The sequence below is a fragment of the Macaca mulatta genome, chromosome 2 (genome assembly GCF_049350105.2).
Source record: "Macaca mulatta isolate MMU2019108-1 chromosome 2, T2T-MMU8v2.0, whole genome shotgun sequence".
NCBI lineage: Eukaryota > Metazoa > Chordata > Mammalia > Primates > Cercopithecidae > Macaca > Macaca mulatta.
This window is the reverse complement of record NC_133407.1, coordinates 173,432,658-173,460,573: the sequence shown is the minus strand read 5'-3', so window position 1 is coordinate 173,460,573 and position 27,916 is coordinate 173,432,658. Positions and strand designations below refer to the sequence as shown.

Sequence of the window (27,916 nt, the reverse complement as noted above, 5' to 3'; positions counted from 1 at the left end):
AATCAGAGGAAAAAATTAAGAGGTACATCAGTTATCAATTCTAATTTCAATTTTTCCATGTACCTATTTCCTGAACCTGAAGAAGTCTTTAGCTTGCCTCATTTTATCTGATACAGTATTGTCATCTGTAAATCTAGAATGAGACACTACAGTAACACTACTTGCTTGTGAAGAAGAAAATAATAAAAGATACTACGAAAAGTAAAACTATGAGGTATAATTAACCTGCAATAATAGGTTGTTAAAAAGAACATATGGCATACTGAATGTTTTCATTACTCATATGTATCAAATATTTCAGTGAATCTAAAACTGTTGGGATCTATTAATTTAAAAAATAATCTTTCAAAGTTAGGAAAACACACTGTATCCTATCAAACCATCTCTTAAATGTAACCTTTTAACAAGTACAGTCACAAGCTTGAGTCAGTACAAAGATGTACGTTGCTTTATTTTGTGGTGCTTACATTCTGTTGGGAAGAAGATGTCACAGAGAACAGGACAAGTCAGTGGCTCAGGAAGGCATAGGAATGCACTGCTCAGACCTTTCATGAGAAAACCTGCTGAAAGGGGTATAGTTAGATGCGCCATTCACACTGAGACTTTGCTCTCCTCAGGCTCCTTCCATCTAATCGCTGTGCACGGCGGGGGTACTCCAGGCATTCCACTGTTGCCTAATGTGTAACTCATCTAATAGGCAAGTTTTGCTCTCGGGCTTCCCGTCGGGCAGATCACAGCTTTCTCAGAGCATCACTACAGACTGAGGCTCTTCCCTGATCCTCCTTTCTTCTTTCCTTTCACAGGTGCCATCTTAGTTGGTTTTAAGCTGCTATAACAGAATACCATAGACTGGGTTATTACAAACAACAGAAGTTTATTTGGCTGACGGTTCTGGAGGCTGAAAAGTTCAAAATTGAGGGACCACATCTCTGATGAGGGCCGTCTTATCATGATCCTGTAGTGGAAGGCAACAGGATGACAGAGAACAGGAGAGAGAGGGCATGAGAGAGCCAAGCTCACTTTTATAACAAACCCACTCCTGCCGTAACAGCATTCATCCATTCATGATGGTAAAGCCCTCCTGACCTAAACATGTTATGTTAGGTTCTACCTCCTGAGACTGTTGCATTAAGGGTTGTTTTCAATACATGAACTGTGGAGAATGCATTCCATTTATGTCAGTTTCTCAGCCTGCATTGGAATCTGAAGCTCCCTCTCACCTCTTCTCCTTCCTCCTTTATTCTTTATAGGCGTTTCATCCAGGAAATCTCTTGCATGAGTAATTTTATTATGATGTCTTCTTGTCAAGGAAACACACTGATAAAGTATCCAAATGAGCATTAAAATCAATGATTCTATGATTGGGGTTCTAGTTAAATGATGGTAATAAAATCATAATGAGGTCTCCAGTTATTTTTAAAAACCTAATGAAAGCCATATTTCTATCCTGACTGGTTCTGCATAAATTATTATTTCCTAGTTACATTCAGTAAAAATGAAATATTCAGTGTTTTGTCTTGCCTTCCTTGTCCACAATCCTGTTTTGAAGTGTATTTGCACCCTCACTTCTTCACTCTGGTCTCAGCTGATTGTACCAAGGGCCTCTCTGGTCCCTGCAAAAACAACATTTGTCCTGGGCCAAGCTAATTAAATTTCCTTTAGAAATAATAAATGGAATTAACATAAAAATTACAGTGCATGCATGGAGTTTGAAGAATACATAGATGTTTGTTGGATACTCAGCTTGAATGCAAGAGTATGGCAATCAAGAGAGAAAATGATAAAAATAGAGACAAGACTATAAAGACTCTGAGAGGTGGAGAGAACACCTTTGTTTTCACTTTCCATTTCTGTCTCTGGTCCTAAGTTCTGTCCATACATAATTATTTCTCTATAATTGTCAAGAAACTTAACTATTTGAATACTGAAGTAATTGGGGTAAGGAGCACCATAGAAAATAAGATTGAATTAATTAACTGAAGCACATTGGTGAGAGCTAGTGAATCGGAGGACATGATGAGAGGTATAAAAATTTATCCTAGAGGCAGCATCAACGAGATCCAGAGATCCTTTCAGGAAAAAAGTGGAGGATAAATTATACCTGGAATGACATTATTCATTCTTGTTTAATAAATGCTTGTGAGGATTGTTGGGGATTTAAAGAACAGTCTCAGCGATTTAGACACTCTTCGTGTAATGGTGGGAAAGTAAGTGCACAGATAACATTAACAGAAAATGATGTAAGTCAAGGGAGTCAAGAGATAAAATGCCAATAGAGAGACCTAGGGAGGAAGTTTAAGGTAGGAAGAAATGTCATCACTTTGATGTTTCCCAAAGTGGAAGATGACATTCGAGATGAATATTAAGTGTAGATACAACTTTTAAGGACATTTTGTGGAGGAGGCTATATAAATGGAATGGCAAGAAACATAGGGGTTAGAGTCAAGCAAGGGGTAATTCATTTTTTAACATAATCTCCACACAGTAAATGGCAGTGCAGGTGTAGTCTACACTTTGTGGAGTCTTGATTTCACTGTTAAAGATCCTGACATAAGAGTCGACAAAAACTAGATGACTGACTTATATATGGTGAACAAAGAAGAGAGAAGATCTAAAAAATTTCCTAGCTCAGAAAGATGAAAAAATGATAGTCCACTGACTGAAGCTGAGAAGGTGTGTGAAGGAATTAAGTTGATGGAAAGATGTGGTAGTATAAACACGAAGTAATAACACTTTAGGGCAAGCGCGGTAAGCTTGAGAAAACTACAGAGGCTTGCTAAACAGTTTGAAGGTAGAATTTGCTTTTTAATCTCTAACCCTTACTTTAAAAATATTCTTTCTTACACTTTCACTGCAGCCTCTGCTACTTAGCGTTCCTAGGTTTCCCATCCTTAATTTTACTTAATATAAACCCTTTCAATACAGTGGGAATAGATTTGTATAAATACTTACTTCTCCCAATACTATATATATTTTAACCTTATTATTATTCCCTGTAAAAAATGTGAAATATTAATAATCAAGCTAAGGGGGGTATTCTTTGGCATATGAGAAAAAAAAGTCTTCAATTCTGCACTAAATTTATGCCAAACGACATCCTGCCAACTCTGCTTATACATAATGTTACCTCTGGCCCGTATGTAACCTGAAAGCGTGGAGTAAGAGATAAATTTGGATGTGCAGGTTGAAGATGTAGATTCAGGAGTCATCATCCAAAATATAAAGTGAATTAATTCATCTGTTTTATAAATATTCATTAAATATTTGCTATGAGCCAGGAACTCTACTGGATGATAGGGGTACAATAGTGAAAAAAAAAAACTCAGAAATTCTTGACCATGTGAATTTTACATATAAGGAGAGAGATAAACAACAAAAATATCTATTAATAAGTAATTAATGCATACATTTATGTAAGTAATTTTATTTAAAATTGCTAAATGTGATGTAGAGCAGGAAAAGAGGGGACAGAAAAACTGAAGAGTAGGAAAAAAATGTAATTTAAAATAATCAGGAAGACACCATTAAGAGGGTAACATTTGAACAGACTTGAATGGTGTGTGGGAATGAACATTAAGAAGAAAATGCATTCCAGCAGAGGGAACGTGTGTTGTCACCATAGTGACAGCTGGACAGAGAGGTAAGGTAAAACAAAATAATCGCTGTTGCTGCAACTTGTCCAAATATTGTAATTGATATTCATAATTTTCCTTCTCTATTATGACTCTGTATTTCCCTCATCTTAGACCAGCACCACAGCTGACCTGAATTGCTTGTTTGCCTACTGGTGTGACCTAGAACTAGAAGGCTACCCCCAAGGATTTGTATCCTTACTTTGCTGTCCTCTTGGGCTATTTAATCACTGGGCACAGAAAGACCAAGCCATTTCCCAATGAATTTGTTGTATTCAAGGCATAACCTACCCTACTCCCGTTTCATAGAAGTAAACTTGCTTCCTGATGATGACTAGAAGTAATTACTTCTTCCTCCTGCTAGTACAGTTAGTACCAGTAACACGAAGAGTCCCGAAAGGCCAGGGAGCAGTTACGACTTCAAGTTCAGTGGAGCCCTTACTCTGTCTTTTAGCTGAGTTGTTTCTGCTGAAAACCACCACTTGTAAACAAGCAGAGCCTAAGGTAACTGAAATTAGGTAACTGAAAACAAATTGTATGTTTGGTTCACTAGAAGTAAAAGTAGTAGAGGCAATCCTACTTCCACCTCTTGGTCCACACATTCAATCTATAGAGCACAAAATACCATGTATCAGCTGATACTCCAATGCATATGCTGCATCCTGAAAAGCAGTGCTGTAATCTGGAGAGTATAATCCCTAATCTGATGCACTGTCTGAGCCTTTAACAAACCATACCATTGGTCAACTGCTTCTGATTAATAGGTTGTATAAGACTGGTGTATTCCATGGCTGTACACCCATTATGGCTCCTCACTTTTTATAAATGTGTGCAATCCTTTGCAGGAATATTATGTGGAATATGATTTTAATAGATCAGCTATGATGTAAACTCATGATTAGTTGTGCTGTTAGTAATGCTAGCAGTTGCACTGTGGACAGGAAAGACAAGCCCATATCCATGGTAAGAGGTAATTCAAGTATGACCCATTCCCTCTAAGAAATGGTCCAATATCATTTAATTGCCACCAAAGAAATGATTGTGTATTTAGGAATGATGCCATATAAATTGTTCAGCATTAGTCTCTAAGGCACATAGTTGGTCATTCGGAGGTGTGATTAACTCATCAGGGATCTGAATTTAAAGAGAACTAATCATGGTGGTTCATATAAATTTTCTACCTTTGTCTCCAGGGTTGCTCTGTTCACTGAATCAGCACTGAACAGAAATAGATGACTGAAAGGAAATAGACTTATGTCCATAGGATGAGTCATTCTATTAATCTAAAATATTTTTAAAATTTCTTCTGTGGCATAGACTCATTAATAGTCACGCGCTCTCTGGCTTTTCTCATAGATGTGCCCATATACATTTTCTTGAGAGATTTTTGTCCCTAGTCTTCAAATATTGTACCTTCTAGAACCTTGATCAATCAGCAAAAGCCACTCCCTCCTGCTGGGGAGCCTGTGTATACTCATACTTCAAGCCACTTTTCTCCATGTGATAATCAAGTCTTGCTATTGGAAGGCTCTTCCCTTACAATTGTCATTAAGACAAGCACTGAGGAGATCTGTAATGACAGAAATAATATACTCTATTATATGTTATATATAATATGTAATAGCGTATAGAATATATAGAGTGTTATGTAATATATAAAATAACATACTTTAATATATTAAAGTCTATAATTAAAGTGTATAATTTCTGTCAGTAAATTTTTTAAAAATTGTATGTATTAGTCAGTAATTAGAACAATACAGTCCACTTACATTTTAACCAGTCCTGATTTTTTTCTTTCTTTGCAAGTTGATCATATGAATATCTTCATAAGATCACAATTTGACTTGAGGAAGAAGCATAGATACAATAGAACTAGGTAACATGAGAATTTGAGCCACCCATATATATAACTTGCTTATGAATTTGGAGCTTATTAGACCCAATTTAAAATGTACCATTTGCACAGTGGTCACTGTGGCTATCTGGTTACATGATCTGATGAATCTTATAATGCCAAGCTCATGGTAGATAACTTTAGTTGCATAGTCATGTAATGTTCCAGGTAAGACATTGACAATGTTGAACTTCATCTGAGCCCTATGCTTCCACAAAATATCAACGATTAAGAAATTTCTCCACTCTCTTGTGTTCTAGGAAATCTGTCATCACAAGGACCACGCTGTTCTTGTGTATTCTAAGATAAGATCAACCTCCACCATTCCAGAATGTCTCAGATAAAAGAACCATCTCTAACTTTGTGGCAAATCCCATAAGTCTTACACATGACTAATTGGTCTACCTGTGTCTATTTAATCTCAGATCTCTTTCCTTTGAGGCATTCCTTCTTAATGAATGTTTTCCTATTGTAATCTCCTAAATAAAATAATCTCCTAAATTGTATGTTGCTAAATATATAAAATGTCTTTTATAACACTTCTTCTTTTTTAGGGCCCTGTTTTATGCCAGGAGCTTTTTACAAATTGTGAGTACTTCTTTGATGCTTTTCGAAGATATATTATTATTACAATTAAAAAATACTTTTAGGTTACTAGTTGGTTTTGATTAAGAATAATGTCAAATTGCATTCACTAAAATTTTTCTACATCTATTGAGATGTTCATTTTCTACTACTAATGTGATATAAAGTACATGAAAATAGTTTCTATTATTAAAACAACAAAACCTAGGAATATATTTAGTTGTGCAGATTAATATTTTGTTATGTTATTTATTTTGCACATTTTATATTTTATGTGCTTGCATTCATGCATCTGCTGGTAAATTTTTAAAAATCTATATATTAGTCAATTTGGGCTGCTATAACAAATTACCATATACAGGGTGGCTTAAGCAGAAATCATTTATTCTTCACTGTTCTGGAGGCTGGAAAGTCCAAGATTAAGGCACTGGTAGATTCTGTGGCAGGTATGAGCACTCTTCCTGTTAACAGACAACTATCTTTTCTCATTGCATGCTCATGAGGCAGAGAGAGACAGACTCATGTCCCTTTCTCTTTTATAAGGGCATTAATCCTGTCATGAGGGCTCCACCCTTCTGACCTAATTGCCTTCAAAGGCCTCTACTTCCTAATATCATTACATTGGGGATTAGGATTTCACCATATGAATTTTGGGGTGACACAAACATTCAGTCTATAGCATCTTAACAGAATTCTTTATCAGAAAAACGGTATTAGAGTCATTTTACTAGATTCACAAAATCAATTGTGAAGTGTACCATACTTTAAGTGCTCTGAAATATTAGTAAGATTTGGAAATTATCAATATTCTGAAATTTTGAAAAAATTAATTAATGAAACTGAATCTTATTTGTATGTTTTATTTGGTAAATACATCTTTAACATAATTACCTTTTAATCATATCATTTGCTATCATATTTTAAGCCAAATAAACATGTATTTTATAAAACAAGATATTTTAGTAAATTAAAAACAATTAGTTTTTAGTGTGTATTTGCATACTATTTTCTTATTAATAACTACATATGTGTGTATGTATATGTATATATTTCTATATATAGATTTAGATATCCCTTTTCTTAGTAGTTATTTCTTTGTATTTTCATCTTTATCTCCAATAATTATGGCTACAAAACACAGTATGAGTATTATGGATCTTACAATGTAATGATCATAATATGACTGACACCTTGGGCAGTGCAGGGAGAGAAAGGAAGAGAGTGTCAAATAAGCGATTTTTAGCAATTCTTTCTTAGGTCTAGATTTTGCATAAAATATTTTGAGTACTTTAAAAATATAAATTAAAATTCGTAATGCTTTTTATAATCCTTATATTAGGGACTTCTAAAGCAATACATATCTGATATTCATAAATTTCTTCAGAGAGAAGAAAAGTTTATCTATTTAAAATCTAACTTCTCTTTCCTGAGTCCTTGCCCTCACTCCCTTTGGGGAAGTATGGGTAGTGCCAAAATTATCTCAGGATGATTGACAATGAAACCATCCATTCCATTGAAAGGTAAAGGCTTTTCTTCTGCAGAGCTGCAGCCTAATATTTTGGACTTGACCAAAAATCCCATGAGATTGCCGCAGTCATATATTCCTTATAAGTGGGACAGCAATGGTGCAACCTAAATTGGTCAACATAAAGATCAGTCTGTCTTTCTCACACTGCTCATTAAGGTTCAAATAACTTGAGTGTCCATTCTCATTCACCGATCATTTTGTTATGGAAAAATATGCACTAGGATACTGACACCGATTCGGGGCTTCGAGGCTGTTTCGTTAGCTTTGATTTTTATTATTTCTATCTTCTATTTTTTGTGATTATTGTGTATTACTTGTGTATCACAACAGTAAGAAGAGATAGAAAATGAACAAAATACTACTGGAAGTGTATCTGCTAAAATGTTTCCAGGAATTTTATCTGAAAAAAATTGAATTATTGATGATTTTTTCTCTCCTTTGTCAATATTTTCAGTATATCTCGAAATAGTAAAGTAAGAAAAAAGTACATTAAAAAAAAAAAGAGCTGCAAGAAAGCTATCAAGATGGAATGAATGGAATAAAGTTGCTATGGTGGATGGGCAAATAAAAATAATCCCATTTGACTCTTGACACTAACCAGTAGCCTTTCTACTCTGAAAATTTTAAAATTTCCTCTACCCTGGGTTTTTAACTCATGATTTCAAGTGTTAATGCCTTATTTTGGCTTTGAATATTGGTGGTGTTTTTCCTAAGATTTACCTTTTTTATTTGTATTTGCTGTTTGGAGTATCAAGTTCTCAAACTCTGCTCATTTGATGGATGTTCCCCTTTTCCAATTTATTTATCACTGACATTTTACAACCTTCTGAGATAAGGATGAAACTTTCGCACTCTCAATTAGCAATTGGGCAATCTTCTTATAAGTAGTCCAAAATGCATTATGAACTCTGAGCTAGTGGAAATAAACAGTAGAGTTTAAACCAATATTTAAACTATAAACTGGCAATGTTTACAATACTGAGTCAGAATAAGTAAGAAAAATGGTAAAATCACTGATGTACAACTAGGTATGGCAAACTGCTTCTTTAAATGTGTACTTAAGAAGTGGTTAACTGGGCTGTTTTCATGTACTGCAGAATATGGGTTAATTAAAGTGAAATTAACTGTTTTCTAAAATCAATAAATTATGAAATGATGAGGCAATATGTTGTACTGTCCTCCATGGGCACATTATTACTTTCCTAGAGATAGCATAATTGCTTTGCTCAATTATTCAAAGAGAAGATTGGAATACCTCTTTTGAAAGGAAACCAAATTAGAACTGTGTCAAACTTCACAGCAGCCAGTCCTCAGGGGCTCTTGCACAATAGTCACTCCATGAATTCTTATAGTGTTCCATTTGCAGCAGTCAAGTTAATTCCATTTAGGGATCTTTCAGAAATAAAAAATTAGTTGTCATGTATTTTCACAATTTTGACTATTAGATTGCCTTGATACATACATGGGGTTAGAAATTATCACCAGATTAGGTCTCTTTCTGAGCATAATTTACGTCTTGTCTTTTATGTGACTTGGGCCAAATATATATACGTATATATACACACACACACACACACACACACACACACATATATACAGATAGATAGATAGATAGATAGATAGATAGATAGATAGATAAATAGATAGATAGATAGATAATTTTTAAGTCAGATGAAGATCTCAGACAAAATCAAGCACTTTTAGGGACTGGAGCTGCTTCCAGATTAACTTTTTCTAGCCTGACTACTGTAATTGTAATGTAAGAGACAGAGATGAGGCACCCTTTCTAGGTTCTTAGCTGTAGTAAGACTAGCCACGTCTTTGTTTATTTGTTTATTTGTTGTTGTCTTTTGGTTTTTGTTTGTTTTGGTTTTACGCAGGACTTAACTGAAAATTACAAAGGCTTTTTGTGGGATTAAGTGAAGTCTATCCTATAATTATACATTTTAAATAATTATACTTTAAGAGTCACAAAGGGTAAAGAAGGGGTTACCAGTCAGTTTCTATTTCCTCTTCAAGAAGAGCTAATTCCAGGCAGATCAAAATAATTGTTTGGTTTTTTTTTCTAGATTTCTTTTTTTTCCTTTTTTTTTTTCAGTTTATTGGGGGTATAATTGACTAATGGAAATTATACATTTGAAGTGCACAACTTGATGTTTGATATATGTATATATGTATACTCTGTGAAATGATCAATATAATCAAGCTAATTAACAATTCCAACACCTCATTTAGTTACTTACGTGTGTAATGGGGAGGGATGTTTGTGTGTGTAGAGGTGTGAGAACACTTACAATGTACTCTCCTAGCAAATGTCAAGTGCATAACACTGTATTGTTAACTTTAGTCACCATGCTGTGCATTTTATCTCCAAAACTTATTCATCTGGATAACTGAAACTTTGCACCCTTTGACCAACATCTTCTCATTCTCTATAAGTAATTTTCCAACATGCTCCAAGAATACTAGTTTCTAATTTCAGAGCCTTATTTCTAGACTCAAAATTTTATGTTCTTTTTTTTTTTTTTTTTTTAAGGTAGTCTTTCAGGTCTGAGTAGTCTTCATTTAATTTCTATGGAAGCTTTGGCTTCCTTTCCTTTTATAAACTCAGCAAAAGGGTGGCTTTATCAATGGTGGGAATGGTGCTTCAGTTCTATGTCTCTCTACTACCTGAGTAATAATTATTATAATGTTCTTCCTTGCTTTGGTCATCACTTTGTATTAACTGTGGTGTTAGGATGGTTATTTTAAATTCATACTACGGAGGCAGAATATTTTTTTAATTTAGAATCCCAGCTGAAAGTCTCTTCCCTCATTGGGGAGTATCTTGACTTAAATATCATTCCTCATGGCAGCAACTCAGGGTGTTGTTTTCCAGTCATTTCACATCTGTGGTGTTGTGAGACACCGGTCTCTGCTCTTTGCTGAGGAGTAGGGCCTGTTGGCCAAAAATGAGATGAGGAAACCAAAAGCACAGCCAAGTGCAGATGAATAAACAGTCACAGCGCCAACTAGCTCTGAGAAACATTACCTAATGATAAAAACAAGCTGTGAGCAAGCCAAGAGGCAGTTCGAACACAGCAAGCCATCAGCTGCATCTGGGATTGTAGTTATAATAGAGCGTGTTCTTAATAGCTATGGTTAATAGGGACATGGAGAGAATGAATGCAATGCATGCAATGGGGTGGGTAAAAGAATGCCAATCTTATTTGTCCTATTTCTGTGAGTCCTGACTGACGCACTGAGATGGGTTTGAGTAAGCTGTTAAGGGCATCAGAGAACTCGGCCTTAAGGATCTGGGAAAAACAGAAACTAGCAAAGCATGCTGACAGATTAAGTAATAAAAGTTCTTAAAATGTAAGTACTTTTCTGAAGTTCTTCTAGTACTAGCTCTTCAGTTGTGAGAATCAGAAAGATGTAACTTCAGAAAAAAAAAGATGACTACTATAAAAAAATGAATGCAATTCATAGAATCCAAAGAGATGCAGAAAGGTACAGCTGGATTTCTTGGTATGTTAATGTGGAAACCATGAAACTGGGCTACATTTTTCATCCCTCAGGGCCACATGTTACTTCTCTGCCTTCCAAATTGCACATAAAAGGGTAAAATAAATAACTCTGGGCCTTCTGTCTCTTCCTCCACTGCTTTGCAAAGCCATGTACTCCGTTCCATATTTATTAACTGACATAACATATATGAGCTTATTAGGAAAAACAGGAGTTCTGTTGATTTAAAACTTCTAAAAACGCAAACTAGTTGCACATAAGAATCTTCTGAATGAGAAAGCAGACTCTCCTAGGGTATAGGAAAACTTTAAAATTCACTATAGATAGTCATTTAGAAACCACTATAGTAACTTGTGGATAATATTTTTTCCTGAATATTTTCAGAGAAATTGTTTAATAAATTTTGATCTTTATACTAAGGGAATGGAAAAGCTTCTCTCAGTAGAGATTAAGGGACTGTTAGTTTATGACATTGTTATACTGGGTGATGGTAACAAGGAAGAAAAATAAATGGATGCAAGAAACCTAAATCCTTCATGGCCCTCTTTCACAGGGGGAGAGTTTCTCATGGATGCAAGCCTATTGGAATCAAGTGGTAGAGCAAGCTTTTATAACTTGTGGTGTAAAAGATTATCACTGTTAGGGTCCTATTAACCCATTTATGCCTGAGGTTGCAATTTTTTGAATGTTTGCAATCAGGCCTTGGCGATGACCTTGAGCAGTAGGATATAAATAACTCCCACATGCTTAGCGTTCCTATAATGGAACATTAGGCATAAATAACTAACGAAGGTGTATAATTTAACTGGATTGTGGTGGTATCTTGTTAATGGTATATATATACACACATATGTGTGTGTGTGTGTATATATATATTATTTATATATATACGTGTGTGTGTGTGTATGTGTGTGTGTATATATATATATATTTTTTTTTTTGAAATGGAGTCTCACTCTGTAGCCTGGGCTGGAGTGCAGTGCTGCGATCTTCGCTCACTGCAACCTCTGCCTCCTGGGTTGAAGTGATTCTCCTGCCTCAGCCTCCTGAGTAGCTGGGGTTACAGGCACCCACCACTACGCCCAGTTAATTTTTTGTATTTTTAGTAGAGATGGGGTTTCACCATGTTGGCCAGGCTGGTCTTGAACTCCTGACCTCATGATCCGCCGCCCCCCGGCCTCCCAAAGTGCTGGTATTACAGGCGTGACACCGTGTCCGGCCAATGGTATATTTTTAAAGCTACTCTGTAGTTGAGAATCATTGTATTGGAGTTCAAACATATAAAGTTCCTCTAGTATTTTGCAAACTTCAATTTGACTTCATTTTTTGTCATCCACAAAACACCTATTTGGTGAATTACACTCATTTGATTTTTGAAGTGATCATTCATACATGACTTTTTTATCTTTACCATATTTGGAAGTCCCACAATGAAATAAGTAATAACGTGAAAACCGTGTAATCAATATTTTAATATATCCTTTAGGAAGCCCAATATATTTTATTTCTTAACTGACCCCAACAACTGCACCATTCTCACTTCCCACTTCCTCTCAAAAAAGAGGAGAATATAACTTACATTAATATAGCAAATTGAATTTTTGACCATTTCTTTTACTTGTCTTAATTACCTGTAATTGCAAAAGATTTGGCTGGCAGCTAGAATCTGTTGATAAATGTGCAACGCTACTATCAATATTACCCAAATTTCAATATTGCATGGCTTTTTAAATAAGAGAAATAGTTGTAAAAGTTTTACCTCTTACTGAATATAGATAACTCCAGACTGTCCAGAATTTCTCTCAGAGTTCATGAGATGGGGTGGAATGAATCTACCATTATTATTAACAGCACCTAGAATCGCCATCTACAATTATGAATCAGTAATGCAGAATGGTTAAGAAAGTAAACTCTTACATTGGATGTATGTGGCCAACTTCTAGCTCTATCATTTATATTCTCTTGTCCCTAAATGTTTTTATTATCTCTGTATCTCACATTTCTGTCCTATAGAATTAGGATAATGGCAATCATCTCATGCAAAAGATAAATAGTATACAGACATAGTGAGTGCTCAATTAGTTAGTTGTTATTTGATGAATAGTATTGATGTGGGTTTCTTTCATATTCAGGTTAGACCTACGTGAAATACTCTAATGCCTTAATTGAAATACTATCTTCAATGAATCCTTTTTTCTCTTTTTCATGTCAAGGAACATATATTTACACATATATAGCATTTCTATCTATGTGCTTTGCAATTTATTAAGCATATTCAGTGTGTTAAGAGTTGGTAATGTCATCAGAGACTCTGCACCTATTTAACCAAAATCATATAAAAACAAAGACTTCAAATAACATTTGTAGCTTTAATTTTCCTATTTGAAAAGCCCCCACTGCAATATATTGAAGTTATGTAAATAAATTCGGATCAAGAACCCACTGGCACCTGGAAAGGTTTATATCAATGTGTTCAGAATGGTTATGTTGTGGAGAATGTTATGGGTATTTTAAGTTTTCTTCTTTTGTCTTATATTTATATTCTGAATATTCTTAAATAAATTATTTTTAATCAGTAACACATTACCTTCACTTGACATTGTAATTTTGATTTTAATGCCACCTAAATGTTCTCTGTAAAGTGATTAAAAGCACATAATTTTGAAATGTAAAAAGTGTTAACACTTACAGTAAATTTTAAACTATTAGAAAATAGTACATTAATCCAAACAAGAATGCACAACCAGGTAGAATATAATTAATAGAAAATAAAAATATTATATCTAGTTATCTGTTAAAAGCATAGCCTTATAATTTACCATATAATACATAAAGCACTTTCTTACTGCTAATAGAATTCAGTGCAGTATTTATTAACCTCATCCAAAGCTCACTGTCCATCTAAATGAAAGAATTAATAATAAGCTTACATAATCCCTTCTTCTTTGTACACCTAAATGTATTTTTTGAAATTCTATTGAAAAAGTAAAAACTAGCATTTGGGAGCTTAGATTATAGATATTGATATTAATTTGATATATATCAAGTGAATATACTAAGGGCTAATTTAATGTTCAAAGTTTGAAAGGACAATGTCTTATGAGTATGAAAACTTAAAATGCTCAACCAAAGATTTAAAACTAATCTTATGTCTGAGCACAGAATTTAGGGGGAGACATAACACCTAAAAGCTGTCACTAGGCTCTTTTTAGGGCTTCGATTTTATCACATGAAGTGGACATTTGTTCTAAATTAATTGCTTCTTTTCAGTTTTTATTCAATGCCTGTGTATTTTATGTCTCCCTTGCTTTCAGGGTTTAAAAATGGTGAAAAGTATAATAGACTACTTTGGATAAGATTCAAACCTTTTGGCAGACTCCTAAGTAACAAGAGCCAGTACTTAATCAAATAGTATATTTTGACCCCCACTTTTTTTTTCAAGTTTTGAATCAATGTTGTTTAATTTAACTGCCCATCCATCTATTGTGTAAATTTTTATTGCCTTTTAAGTGATAATATGTTGTGAAGAAAACACAACCTATCAGTAATATATATGCTCTTTTCTTAGAGTATTTCGATTTCCAAAATTTATTTCTTCTCATGTCAATATTTTCCATTGTGTCATAGAAAGCAAGCTGTGAAATAGTTTTCTCTTTTTTTATCCACACTATGAATGCTTTTCAAAGTTAATCTTTGAGATATTTCTTAATATAAACATTTTATTACAGGTAAGATTTTTTTGTCTGAATATTTATATATATATGTATTATTGGACTATATATACATATATATGAATATGTGTATGTCTTTAAAAAATATGCTAATTTCTATTTTTCACATCTCTAAACCTGATTTTTTACCCAAGAGGCACATTTCCTGTTCTAGATAGAGATATAGTATAGACAGGGTGAGATGAAGCAGAAAAGCTTCACAGATGCTTGTCAGGACTCAAACTCTATGGTATAAAAAAATGTCAGTTTTGGTATTGCAACCCCAAGGACATGAAGTCCACTGTGATTAGTCACATGACTATCTCTTGTAGTATCCTGCTGGGATACTGTTGCCATCGTATTGAAAGGCAATCTAGCAGAGGTCTTCAGATGAAATCTGTACAAAGTCTAATGATGTATTTTTTTCTTACAACAAAATTCATTAACGTGCATCTCCCAAACAAATCTATGCCTACTTTATACTGATTATGAAGTATTACTAATCATTTAATACAATTTAGGAGAGTTATTTTAACACAGACACAATTTTTTCTGTTTATTACATTTATGTTGCCTACTAAAGAATTAATAATGAATTAAATTGGGAGCAGATTGGTTCATTTTAGTGAAAAATGTGAAAGCCCAAGATGTAAGCCTATTTCTAAAGTACTTTATTGAATCCATTTATTTTTCCATGAGGTTAAAAGGACATATATATATATATAAGTTATTTAGATAATAATAAGCTTCAATATTATTTTCTACTGAGGTTATGTGTAAGTATGCTTATAATTCCTATCAAAAGTTTGGAATTGATAATATTGCTTATAATACTATATATTCTTCAAGTAGAATACATGAGTGAAAAGATAATATATATTTTCTATAAGTGTATTCTCAATATTACTGCACTTTATAAATCAACTATGACAAAGTAAAAGTCACTAAAGCACAGCATCTGAACCAATACAAAACTGCTTTCAACTACTGTGACTGAAAATGATGCACCAACTCATAGATTTCAAAACTTCTTGCCAAAATAAATAGTTTGTGACTGAGCTAGGTCAAATTCACTATCTCCAAATAATTTCTAACAAAAAATACATTCAGAAATCTGATTCTTTGAAAAATTAAAGTTGAAATCCTTTCTTTTATTTAGCAATCGTTTCAATCCTAAATATACTGTTGATCCTAATTAAACCAAGCACACAATATGCAAATAATTCTATATTTAAATGCAATTAATAAACCACCTCATAAACATAAAGCACTCATTATATATATATTTTGAGATGGAGTCTTACTCTGTCACCCAGTCTGGAGTGCAGTGGTGCAATCTCCGCTCACTGCAAACTCAGCCTCCTGGGTTCAAGTGATTCTCCTACCTCAGCCTCCTGAGTAGCTGGGATTATAGGTACGCACCGCCATGCCTGGCTAATTTTTGTATTTTCAGTAGAGACGGGGTTTCACCACGTTGGCTAGGCTGGTCTCAAACTCCTAACCTCAGGTGATCTGCCTATCTCGGCTTCCCAAAGTGCTGGGATTACAGGCATGAGCCACCATGGTCAGACAATTTACATATATTTTAAAAACTGGAATTTACCTTTTATAGAGAATTATTTTCAAATTACTACAGCAGAATGTATGAGAATAATATTTGCTAACTATAGTTGTGCATTGTGACAGTCACTGGTGTCTTAGGTGCTTTATGTAATTTAATCTTACCAAGAACACATAGAAAACATTTTAATTTCTGTTTTCTGTGAAGAAATTAAGACTTAGAGAATTTAAAGAACTTGCATGAGGGTATTTAAAAGTTTAGATTCATGATTTGAATTACCGGTCCTTAATACTACCTACCTAAATAACTGATTAAACCCATCTTATGGCCACATTCCCATCTAGAAACTATCTTCTCCTCTAATTCCACTTAAAAAGATAATTTTCCAAAAGAGTTTTTTATAAAGCCTCATTTCCAAATATTTTTAAAATGTTTATTTAAAAAATATAAACAAAGAAATGTGAAACATAATATGAAGGAAAACTAACACATTGCAATACAAGATAATACACATAGTAACACAAATACTGATTAACAACACCACCAAACTCAAAGGACAAAACATTACAAATGGAAATAAGGCTCCGTATAAATGTGTCCTTGATCACAGTACACTTATTCCAGAGATACCTGGACTGCTAAATGTGGTGTTCGATAGCCGGTATGCTCTTCGGTATTTCTACATTATGCTGCTTTTTTTTCTCTGGGGAGTAGACACAAGATAGAGTTAGAAGGAAGTATAATAGTCAAATAGGGTTAGCACTTGTGAAACATAAAGAGAGATAGCATGAAAAGGTCAATTATTACAACATTGCATTTTCTTCAGAATTACCTTGGCGATCCATATTTGATATTTATATTGTCTTCTTTGGTAAAATGTCTATTCAGATGTCTTGCACTTTTTAAACTGAGATTTCACTTTCTTATTGTTAGCTTCAGGTGTTCTTTCTTAGATATTTTGAATGTAACGCCTGTATTAGTCCATTCTCACACTGCTTTAAAGACATAATTGAGACTGGGTAATTTACAAAGAAAATAGGTTTAACTGACTCACAGTTCCACAGGCTGTGCAGGAAGTATGGCTAGGTAGACTTCAGGAAACTTACAATGATAGTGGAAGGGTAAAGGAGAAGAAAGCACCTTCTTCAGATGGCAGAACAGGAGAGAAAGAGTGAAAGAAGAAGCACTACACGCTTGTAAGCAACTAGATCTCATGAGAACTCATTCACTATCAGAACAGCAAGGGGGAAGTATGCCCCCATGATTTGAGCACCTCCCACCAGGCCCCTCCCCTGACACATGGGGATTACAATTCAACATGAGATTTGGATGAGAACACAGAGCCAAACCATATCATTTCATCTCTGGCCCCTCTCTTACCTCCTGTCCTTCTCATATTCATGCCTTCCCAACAGTCCCCCAAAGTCTTAACTCATTCCAGTATTTACTCAAAAGCACAAGTGCAAAGTCTCATCTGAGACAAGGCAAGTCATTTCTGCCTATGAGCCTGTAAAATGAAAAACAAGTTAGTTGCTTCCAATATACAATGCAGGCACAGGAATATTGGGTAAATATTCCTATTCCAACAAGGAGAAATTGGCCAAAACAAAGGGGCTATACACCCTATGCAAGTCCAAAACTCAGAAGGGCATTAAATCTTAAAGCTCCCAAATAAGTACCTTTATCTCTATGTCTCACAACCAGGGCATGCTGATGCAAAGGGTGAGTTCCCACAGCCTTGGCAAACACCATCCCTGTGGCTTTTCAGGGTACAGCCTGCTCCCAGATGCTTTCATGGACTGGCATTGAGTGTCTGAGGCTTTTCCAGGTGCACAGTGCAAGCTTTCAGTGGATTTACCATTCTCGTGTCTGGAGGATGGTGACCCTCTTTTCACAGCTCCACTGGGCCATGGCCCCAGTGGGGACTCTGTATTTGGGCTTCAAGCCCTGGCAGAGGTTCTCCATGAGGGCTCCACCCCTGCAGCACACTTCTGCTTGGAAATCCAGGCATGTCCATACATTTTCTCAAATCTAGGTGGAGGCTCCCAAACCTCAATTCTTGACTTCTGTGCACTTGCAGGCCCAAAACCACATGGAAGCTGCCAAGGCTTGGGACTTGCATTGTCTGAAGCAACCGCCTGCACTGTACCTTGGCCCCTTTTAGCCACAGCTAAAGCTGGATAAGCTGAGATGAAGGGTGCCATGCCCCAAGGCTGCACATAGCAGCAGGTCTCTGGGCATGGCCCACAAAACCATTTTTCCCTCCTAGGCCTCCAGGTCTGTGATGGGAGGGGCTACTGTTAAGGTCTTCTAGAATGCCCTGGAGACATTTTCCCCATGGTCTTGTCTATTAACATTTGGCTCCACTTTACTTATGCACATTTCTGAAGGCAGTTTGAATTTCTCCCCAGAAAATGGGGTTTTCTTTACTACCACATTGTCAGGCTGTAATTTTCCAAAGTTTTACACTCTGCTTCCCTTTTAAATATAAGTTTCAATTTCAGACCATCTCTTTATGAACACATATGACTGTATGCTGCTGGGAGCTGCCAGGCTACATCTTAAAAACTTTGCTGCTTAGAAATTTCTTATATCAGATACCTAGAATCATCTCTCTCAAGTTCAAAGTTCCACAGACCCCTAGAGCAGAGGCACAATGCCATCAGTCTCTTTGCTAAAGTATAGCAAGAGTGATCTTTGCTCCAGTTCCCAATGAGTTCCTCATCTCCATCTGAGACCACCTCACCCTGGACTTCACTATCCTGTTTGTTGAATATCTGTTTGAATTGAATCTATTTGTTCTGTTTCATTGATCTATGCGTCTATCTTTTGCCATTACATGCTTGTCTTAGATACTTAACTTTATAGTAAGTCTTAAAATATGGTAGTGCCAGTCCTCTCCAACTTCTATTTTACAGTGTCCATATATATAGTGTCCATATCACTATTAGCACTTTGGTCACAACCATTCATTCTATGAAATTCCAAACTTTCCCACACCTTCCTCTCTTCTTCTGAGCCCTCTAAATTGTTCCAACTTCTGCCCATTACCCAGTTCCAAAGTTCATTCCACATTTTCCAGTATCTTTATGGCAATGTCTCATTTCTGGTATCAATTTTCTGTATTAGCCCATTCTCACACTGCTATAAAGACACACCTAGGACTACACAATTTATGAAGAAAAGAGGCTTAATTGGCTCACAGTTCTTCACCATTGTACAGGAAGCATGGCTGGGGAGGCCTCAGAAAAATTACAATCATGGTGGAAAGGCCAAGGTGAAGCAAGCACCTTCTTGACATGTCAGAACAGGAGAGTGAACAGGGAAGTGTTGCACACTTAAACAATCAGATGTTGTGGTTCTCATTCACTATCAGGAGAACAGCAAGGGGAAAATCCATTCCCATAAGTGATTCACCTATCACTAGACCCCTCCTCCAACACGTGGGGATTACAATTTGACAGGAGATTTGGGTAGAGACACAGAGCTGAACCACATCAAGTCCCTTATCAGATACATGTTCTGCAAGGACTTTCTTCCAGTCTACAGCTTGTCTTTTCATTCTCTCCATCGTGCTTTTTGTAGTACATAAGTTTATACTTTTAATAAAGTCTAATATATCAATTTTTCTTTCATGGATAAAAATTTTGGTGTTGTATCTAAAGACTCCATGAAAAATTCAAGGTTACCTAGATTTTTACTGTATTGTTTCTACACGTTTCCATCCAGTTTGAGCTAATTTTTCTGAAAGGTGTGAGGTAGAAGTTAGGGTCATGCTTTTGTACACAGATGTCCAATGACTCCAGCAACATTTTTTGAAAGATTATATTTTTTCCATAGAGTTGCCTTGCTCATATGTCAAAGATTGACTGGCTATATGTGTCAAAATCTATTTGTTATGTTTCATTGATCTATGTGTCTATGTTTTGGCATTACCATGCTTGTCTTAGATATTTAACTTTATAGTAACTCTTAAAATATGGTAATATCAGTCCTCTCCAACTTTTATTTTACATCAGTATTGTGTTGGCTATACTATGTCTTTTTCCTTTCCGTATTAACTTTACAATGACTTTGTCAATATCCCCAATATGACTTGATCTATTATTGGTAGGGGTTGTGTTGTATCTGTAGATCAAGATGGAAAGCATTGACATATTAACAAATTGTTTTTACCAATATATGAACATGGAATATCTTTATTTTTATTTAGATTTTCTTTATTTTGTTTCATCAGAGTTTTATAGTTTTTATACACTTTTTTAGATGTATAACTAGATAAATCATTGTAAGTGCTATGTTACTTAAAATCTTAAATTTAAATAATCTATTGCTGGTATATATGGCAAAAATGACTTTGTTATATTAATGTTTTATTTGTGAGTTTGATAAACTCATTTATTAGTTCTAGGTGGGTTGTTTCGGGATTTTGGAGGGTCAGTTTTGGGGAATTTTTATATATATAATAATTCTTTTGCAAACACAGGCAGTTTTGTCTTCCTTCCCAATCTTCCTACCTTTATTTTACTTTCTTATCTTATTGCATTAACTAGAACTTCCAGTAGGATATAAATTAGGAGTGGTGAAAGAGGACATCTTAGCTTTGTTTCCAGTCTTATGGGAAACCACCCAGTATCTCATCACAAAGTATCATATTATCTCTAGGCTTTGCAGATGCTTTTTAGAAAATGATGAATACTTTTTCTATTATTAATTTGCCAAAAATTTTTACTGTGGTTGATGTTGGATATAGTCAAATCTTTTTCTTCCTTAATTATATGAGCATATAATCTTGGTTCTTTAGCATGTTGTTGTGGTGAGCCACATTAATTTTCAAATGTTGAATTAGTCTTGCATTCCTGGAATAAAGCTCAGTTTGTCATAAGGTGTAATTCTTTTTATACATTGTTACATACAAGGTACTAAGATTTTCTTGAGGATATATATGTATATGCATATATATTCCTGAAAGATATTGATATGTAGTTTTCTCTAATTGTGTTGTCTTTATTTAGTTTTGGTATTAAGACATGTCGTTTTCTCTAATTGTGTTGTCTTTATTTAGTTTTGGTATTAAGACAATGCTGACCTCACTGAATGAGATAGGAAATATTCCTCTACTTATATTCTCTGAAAGTGATTTGGGGAATTTATATCACTTCCTATTTATACATTTGATAGAAGTTACCAGTAAAAATATATAGGCCCATGCTCTATATTTTATAATATTTTAAATTATTGATTCAATTTATTTAATAACTATTGTCCTATTGAGATTATCTATTTCTCTTATGGGAGTTTTGGTAGAGTGGTTGAAGAAATTGATTCATCTATGTTATGATATTTATGATATTTGTGGGATAGAGTTGTTCACAGTATTCCTTATTGTCTTTTAATATCATGAAATCAGTAGTAATGACCACTCTTTCATTTCTAATATTTGTAATTTGTGTCTTCTCACTTTTGTTTGGTTAGCCTGGCTAAAGTTTTATCAATTTAATTTCAAAAATACCTCAAAACAATTTATCAATACATTTCAAAAACCTAGTTATGTTTCATTGTTTTTCTCTATTGATTTCCTGTTTTTAATTTTATTGTTTTCTGTTCTAATTATTTCTTCTGTGTTTCTTCTACTTGCTTTAGGATTACATTGTCTTCTTTAGTGTCCTTAGAAGGAAGCTGTTATTGATTTTAGGGATTTTGCTTTTTCTCATATGTGTATTTAATATCATAAGTATTTCTTTAAGCATGACTTTCACTCTTCTAACACATTTTAATAATTTCTATTAATTTTTACTTAGTACAATTTTTTAAAATTTATTTGAGAGATCTGTGACCCATTTTTATATAAAGTATGTTGTTTTATCCTCAAATATTTGGGAATATTCCAACTATCATTCCTTTACTGATTTCTAGCTTAATTCCACTGTGGCCTGAGAGCATACTTAGTATGATTTCTATTATTTTAAATTTGTTAAAGTGTGTTTCATGACTCAGAATGTAATTTATCTGCGTGAATTTCCACATGAGACAGTGAAGAATGTGTATTCTGTTATTGCTTTATGGAGTACCTTATAAATGTCAATTACATCAAGTCGATTGATAGTGTTCTTCAGGTCAGCTTTATCCTTACTGATTTTCTACATCCTTGATCTATCAGTTGCTGAAAGAGGAATGTTAAAGTCTTCAACTGCAATAGTAAATTTTTCTACATCAGTGTTCAATTCTATCAATTTTTGTCTTTTGACGACCCTAAGAACTCTTCCTTATATAGAGTTCGTGTCTTGCAGTTCTTCCAGCTATAATCCATTTTTATTATACTTTATACGATGGTAAGTATTAGGTAGTGAAGGAAAGTGCTCTACAATCTTATGATTAAATCTCAGTCCTTTAGTATGCTTGTGTCGCTGGGCTATGTTTCTCAAAACAGGTTTTTTTTTTTGGCTGTTGTTTGTTTGTTTGTCTGTTTTAACTCTCCCCTCCTCCACCACCACCACACATACCCTTAAGTGAGATAAGAAGGCTAGAAGGGGCTAGAGTTGGGTAAATTGCCTTTTCTGCTGGGTGGCATAAGGCTCTGGAAAAGAAGGGGATTGTTCTTAGCTATGCATTTTGAGAACCTTGTGTGTTTCCTGAATGTAAAACCCACAAGAATGTGGGGGTTCCCCTAAGATTATGACTCTCAGGGGTTTCTCACTCTCAAGAATGTCCACACTCAGTCTCCACCAACTTGTCTATATTATTATTAAAACATTTCTAACAATTCTGCCTCTAGCAGCATCCTCTCTAGGCAAGTGGATCCCAACTGTATTTCTGTGTGTTTGCCTGTATCTCCAGATTTCAGCGTGGTGATTTGCCCTGTAACCTCAGTTCTCTGATAGGCCCAAGAACTGTTAATTTTACATTTATTCATTTCTTCTCTTTTGGTAAAAAATGAAGTAATGACTTCCAACCTTTTTACATGTCATGGCTGAAACCAGAACTCTGTTTGTTTGTTTGTTTAGTGTTCAGCATATATGCTAAATATACTTATTAGTTTATACCTGTTTCATGTTTATTTTTTCAAGAGACTTTACTGTTTAGAGCAGTTTTATGTTCACAGCAGAATTTAGCAGAAATTAGAGAGATTTCCTGTATATCCCCTACCCAACACATGCATAGCCTCCACCATTATCAATATCCCTTACCAGAGTGGTACATTTGTTACAACTGATGAGCCTGTGTTGACATGTCATTGTCACCCAGCTTCTATAGTTTCTATCAGAGTTCACTCGCTCGTGGTGTGATATAAGTTTCTGAATGTTAGTATACATGGTACATTGTTTTTATTTCCAATTGTTCATTACTAGTATATAGAAATAAAGTTGATTATAAAGACCTTAGGAAAAATTTAAAAAATGTGGATATAGCTGACCCACAAAGAAGTTTTTAGAAAATATATGTCTATCAATATATATCTATAGATATGTACATAAAGAGAAGGGGATTCTCAGAATAAATAACACCTTATAGATTATCTAATTTAATCTTTACAACTTTGTGAGGAGAGTATAATTATGGCTATGATTATAATTATTATATTCACATTTTGTAGATGATGAGACTATTGCAAAAAACATTAAGTAATGACTAGGTAGTTACAGATAACAGACATGCATTCATAGTTTCAAATCTCATACTTAATATTTGTTAGGTTTGAAGGGTTGACCAAACATTGAAGCACTCCAACCACAGCTTGGATTTACAGTAATAAAAAATATAAGCCTGGAAAAGATGCATGGCCTGATTCTCTTAGGGTTTAGAATGCCTGAGTAAGAAATTTGGACTTTATTAAATCCAAACTTGGATCCAATGAAACACGTTAAAAATGAAAGTGACTTAAAGTGTCTCTGTAGCAAGACTGATCTGACAAGAGTACATGATAAATGAGGACATTGACACAAGACAGACAAGAGTATAGTTAGTGAAATATTGCAGGCCTCATTGGAATGTAGCTTTTGATATGCTATCAGTATGTGGAACCCACTGGGATAGAACAATATTTTAGAAAGGATTATAGATTTATATGAAGCAAAATCTCTGTAAGTATATAAATAGATATTAAAGTGTTATGAACCACAAGTTTCCATTCTCTAGAACACATAATCATTTCCAAGTAGTAACAGAAGAAATGTTTCCCCAAAGTAATTTAGAGATTAATTAACAGCTTTATAGAGACTTGAGTTTCGTTTCATCGTTATAAATATCTGGTATTGGTCAAGGTTATTTAGAAGTTACACAGATAAATATTGGTTGTCTGCAAGTACAATTGGATATTCTTAATCTTAGCATATCTCATTATCTTAATTTTTAAATAATTGGCCTTAAATATCCATTGTAAAGAGTATTAGCAAATATGCTTTAATGATTATATTATTATCTACTATATAGGAAATTACTTGCAATGATAGATTCTGAGCATACTAATAAACTACTCCAGAGGTCACAAAACAGAAAGTCAGTTTATTATAGAACAAATCATAGTTTATTAAAAATATTTAAAATACGAAGTAAGAGGCAAAGGAGGGAGGTGGGACAGGTTAACATGCTTCAGAGAGGTTGTGAGTGAGAAAAAATACCTGAAACATAAGTTCTGGGATACACAACATACAAACGTCCTGTCTCTTTTTCTCTCCTCCACCATCCTCTTCCTTTCTAATGATATAATTTTGAGAATAAAAGCCCAAGTATGTTCAAAGGACTCATAGACAAAAGTTACTAGGGGCAAAGATATCCATTTGTCTATCAGATATGCAGAGGTAAGTAGCTTGCCAATTAGTTAAACGAATAGTCATGGTTTTATGTACCTTCCTTGGGCAGGACATATCTGGGACCGTCATAGGACAATGCTAGGTATTACCATTGGGTGATTTATATAGGGATGAGGTGGCTTTTAGCCTATAGGATGCATTCTCAATATATGACCTTTCTTTTTCGATCTTCGTGTAGCACTTCTGTTTTTTCAGCATACATTGAAATTATTCTTTCCATCTTTAGCATGTTCTGTAGTCTATTAATTATTTACTATTTATTTATATTTAGCTCAGCTTATGAATTCTGCCTGTATGTCATGTGTTAATTATTTATTTATTATCTTCTATTCCAACATACCCTATGAGTTTTGCCTATATCTCATAGTCTACCAGCTTACTTATTATCTTTGCTAATTACTTTTTATGAGATACACTCATGTTGTTTTCTTGTCCTCTACAGCAGAAGTAAGTATTTTCCAATGATAAAGCAAACTCATTACAATATCATATACTACTGTTAGTATAGCACCAATTTTAAGAATGAGTTTTCTCAGGATATACAACTGCTAAAATATGTAAGCACCTGGACCATTTGTTTACAACAAGTACCATCTAGCTTTAAAATTTCAGTCTGATTAAGCGCTACTTTGGACAAAGAGCTTATATCATCTTTTTTATTAGCAAAAAATAGTTATTGATTTCAGTTGTCAACTCTTTAAAAATATAATGCATATTCTATGTTACCTGCAATATTTTACCTTTAGAATTTAAGATTGGACAGTAAAAACAGTTGGTCCATTGGCCAGTACAAAACAAAATTCACCAGTCTGAAGCCTAAGGTCTGAGAGGCTGTAATATAAAAAAGGCTACAAAGTAGCTTTTCTATTCACTTTGACATATGCAGGCATATTTTACACACTGAGTCTACAGGTTCACTCACCCTTGTTTCTGTATTATCTTTTCATAATGTCTTATTCTCTTGATATTTTCAACACAATAAAAGAATTATTGACAACATAGAACTGTGTATCCACTTGAAACTTTTGGAATGATGGCAAAATACAGATTTAAAAAATTTGGGGATATCACTTCCAAAGACAGAGAAAAATTAAAAGATAAGAGTTCAAAAAATATATATATATAAGAAAGAAATGAAGAAACAAAAGAAGAAAAAGAAGCTAGGTCTGCAACATGAGAAGGTATAATGAGCAACAACAACTAAAATGTGTAAAAAACACGTGGATTAATGTAAACAATAAGAATAATGGTAAACGTTTGCAGTCAAAACTGTTGGCACACAAATGTGAAGGAACCATATCGTACAGGCAGAGAAATTTAAAAATATGTTGAAAATATAAATAATAAAAATTCCACATATCACATTTGTTGGCTAGACACATAGCTGTGCTTAGATTGAAATTATAGCTTTTGATGCTCATATTAAAAAATAAAAGAAAATCCTAAAGTTTATTACATATTGTAACACCTTAGGAAGCTGAGAGAGAGAGAGAGTAAAAAAAAGTATGAGTATGAAAAGAGGAAATAATAAATATTAAAGGAGAAGCCAGGAGAATAGAAAACAAACAAATAATAGAGAAAATTAACACCCAAGATTTGATTTTTGAAAAGTTAGAAAAAAAGGACAACCATTAGACAGCCAGCCAGAGAGCCAGAGAACATGAAATACCAATATCAGAAATGATAGAGGGAGTATTAATACAGATTCTATAGACATACCATGAACAAGTTTGACAACTCAAATAAATGAACAAATTTCTTGAAAAATTTAAATAATCAAGACTTGACATGATATAAACCGAAAAATCAGAATAATATGTCTATTATAACAAAAACTTCACACACACACATGCACATGCATGCACACACACAGAGAAAGAGAAAGAGAGAGAGAGAGAGAGAGAGAATTTAAGACCAGATAGGTATTCTGGTGAATTATGTAAAATATTCAAGAAAGAAATATTACTAATACTTCACCAGTTTTTTTCAGCATGTAGAATAATTTTACTGGGCTTGAATAACCCTAACACCAAAACCTATGAATTTCATTAAAATATTATGAAGATACTGTGGAGTGCTGCTAATGTTAAAGTCTTTAAAATGTCTCAAGAGTAAACATATTGGTTAAATTAAGATGTGAGTAAGTAAATAGTCACATTAACATTTAAGTGTTAACAGAAAAAAGGGATGAAAACACCACCTAAGCTAATAAAGAGGTAACAATGGAGTGATTTTTAGAAAAAAACAAAAAAGCAGAAAAGAAGAAAAAAATGAATAAAAACAAATAATTCAAGAAGATTGAATTTAAAAAAACAGATTGATGGATAAATAGATAATAGATAGGCAGGCATAAAGTAGAAAAACAGAAGATACGAATTAACATACAGAAACAAATCTAAGTTTATTAATTATCATAGTGAATAAAAATAGACAAATTCACCAATTAGGAGACTAATCAGCATCAGACTCAATTATAACATTTAATAATATGAAGTATATAAGAAATATACCTACACTTAAGGTAAATAAAGTTTTAAAATAAAAGATTAGAAAAAAGACCAAGAAGACAAGTTTTTAAAATGTGACTAAGATAAAAAAATAATTGTTTCTGGTATCCTTTTTAAAATTAATTACTATGGGGATTAAATAGTCATATATTTATGATTAAACATGTTATATGTGTATC

General features: G+C 34.0%; 2 long non-coding RNA genes across 6 annotated transcripts in view; both read right to left on the bottom strand.

Annotated features, from left to right (window-relative positions):
- The window catches only part of LOC114676434 (uncharacterized), a 587,559-nt gene that overhangs the window by 114,775 nt on the left and 444,868 nt on the right, over nt 1-27,916 (bottom strand). The window lies entirely within an intron of this gene.
- LOC114676435 (uncharacterized) lies at nt 434-27,616 on the bottom strand. Of its 3 annotated transcripts, XR_013414578.1 has the most exons (5): nt 17,253-27,616; nt 12,909-13,016; nt 8,898-9,034; nt 5,046-5,202; nt 434-829 (listed from the first exon to the last, which is right to left on the bottom strand). It is a non-coding gene; the product is annotated as an uncharacterized LOC114676435 (long non-coding RNA). The 3 variants fall into 3 exon arrangements; XR_013414577.1 differs by lacking the exon at nt 5,046-5,202 and having other exon boundaries at nt 17,253-27,602; XR_013414579.1 differs by lacking the exons at nt 434-829; nt 5,046-5,202 and adding an exon at nt 7,591-8,555 and having other exon boundaries at nt 17,253-27,608.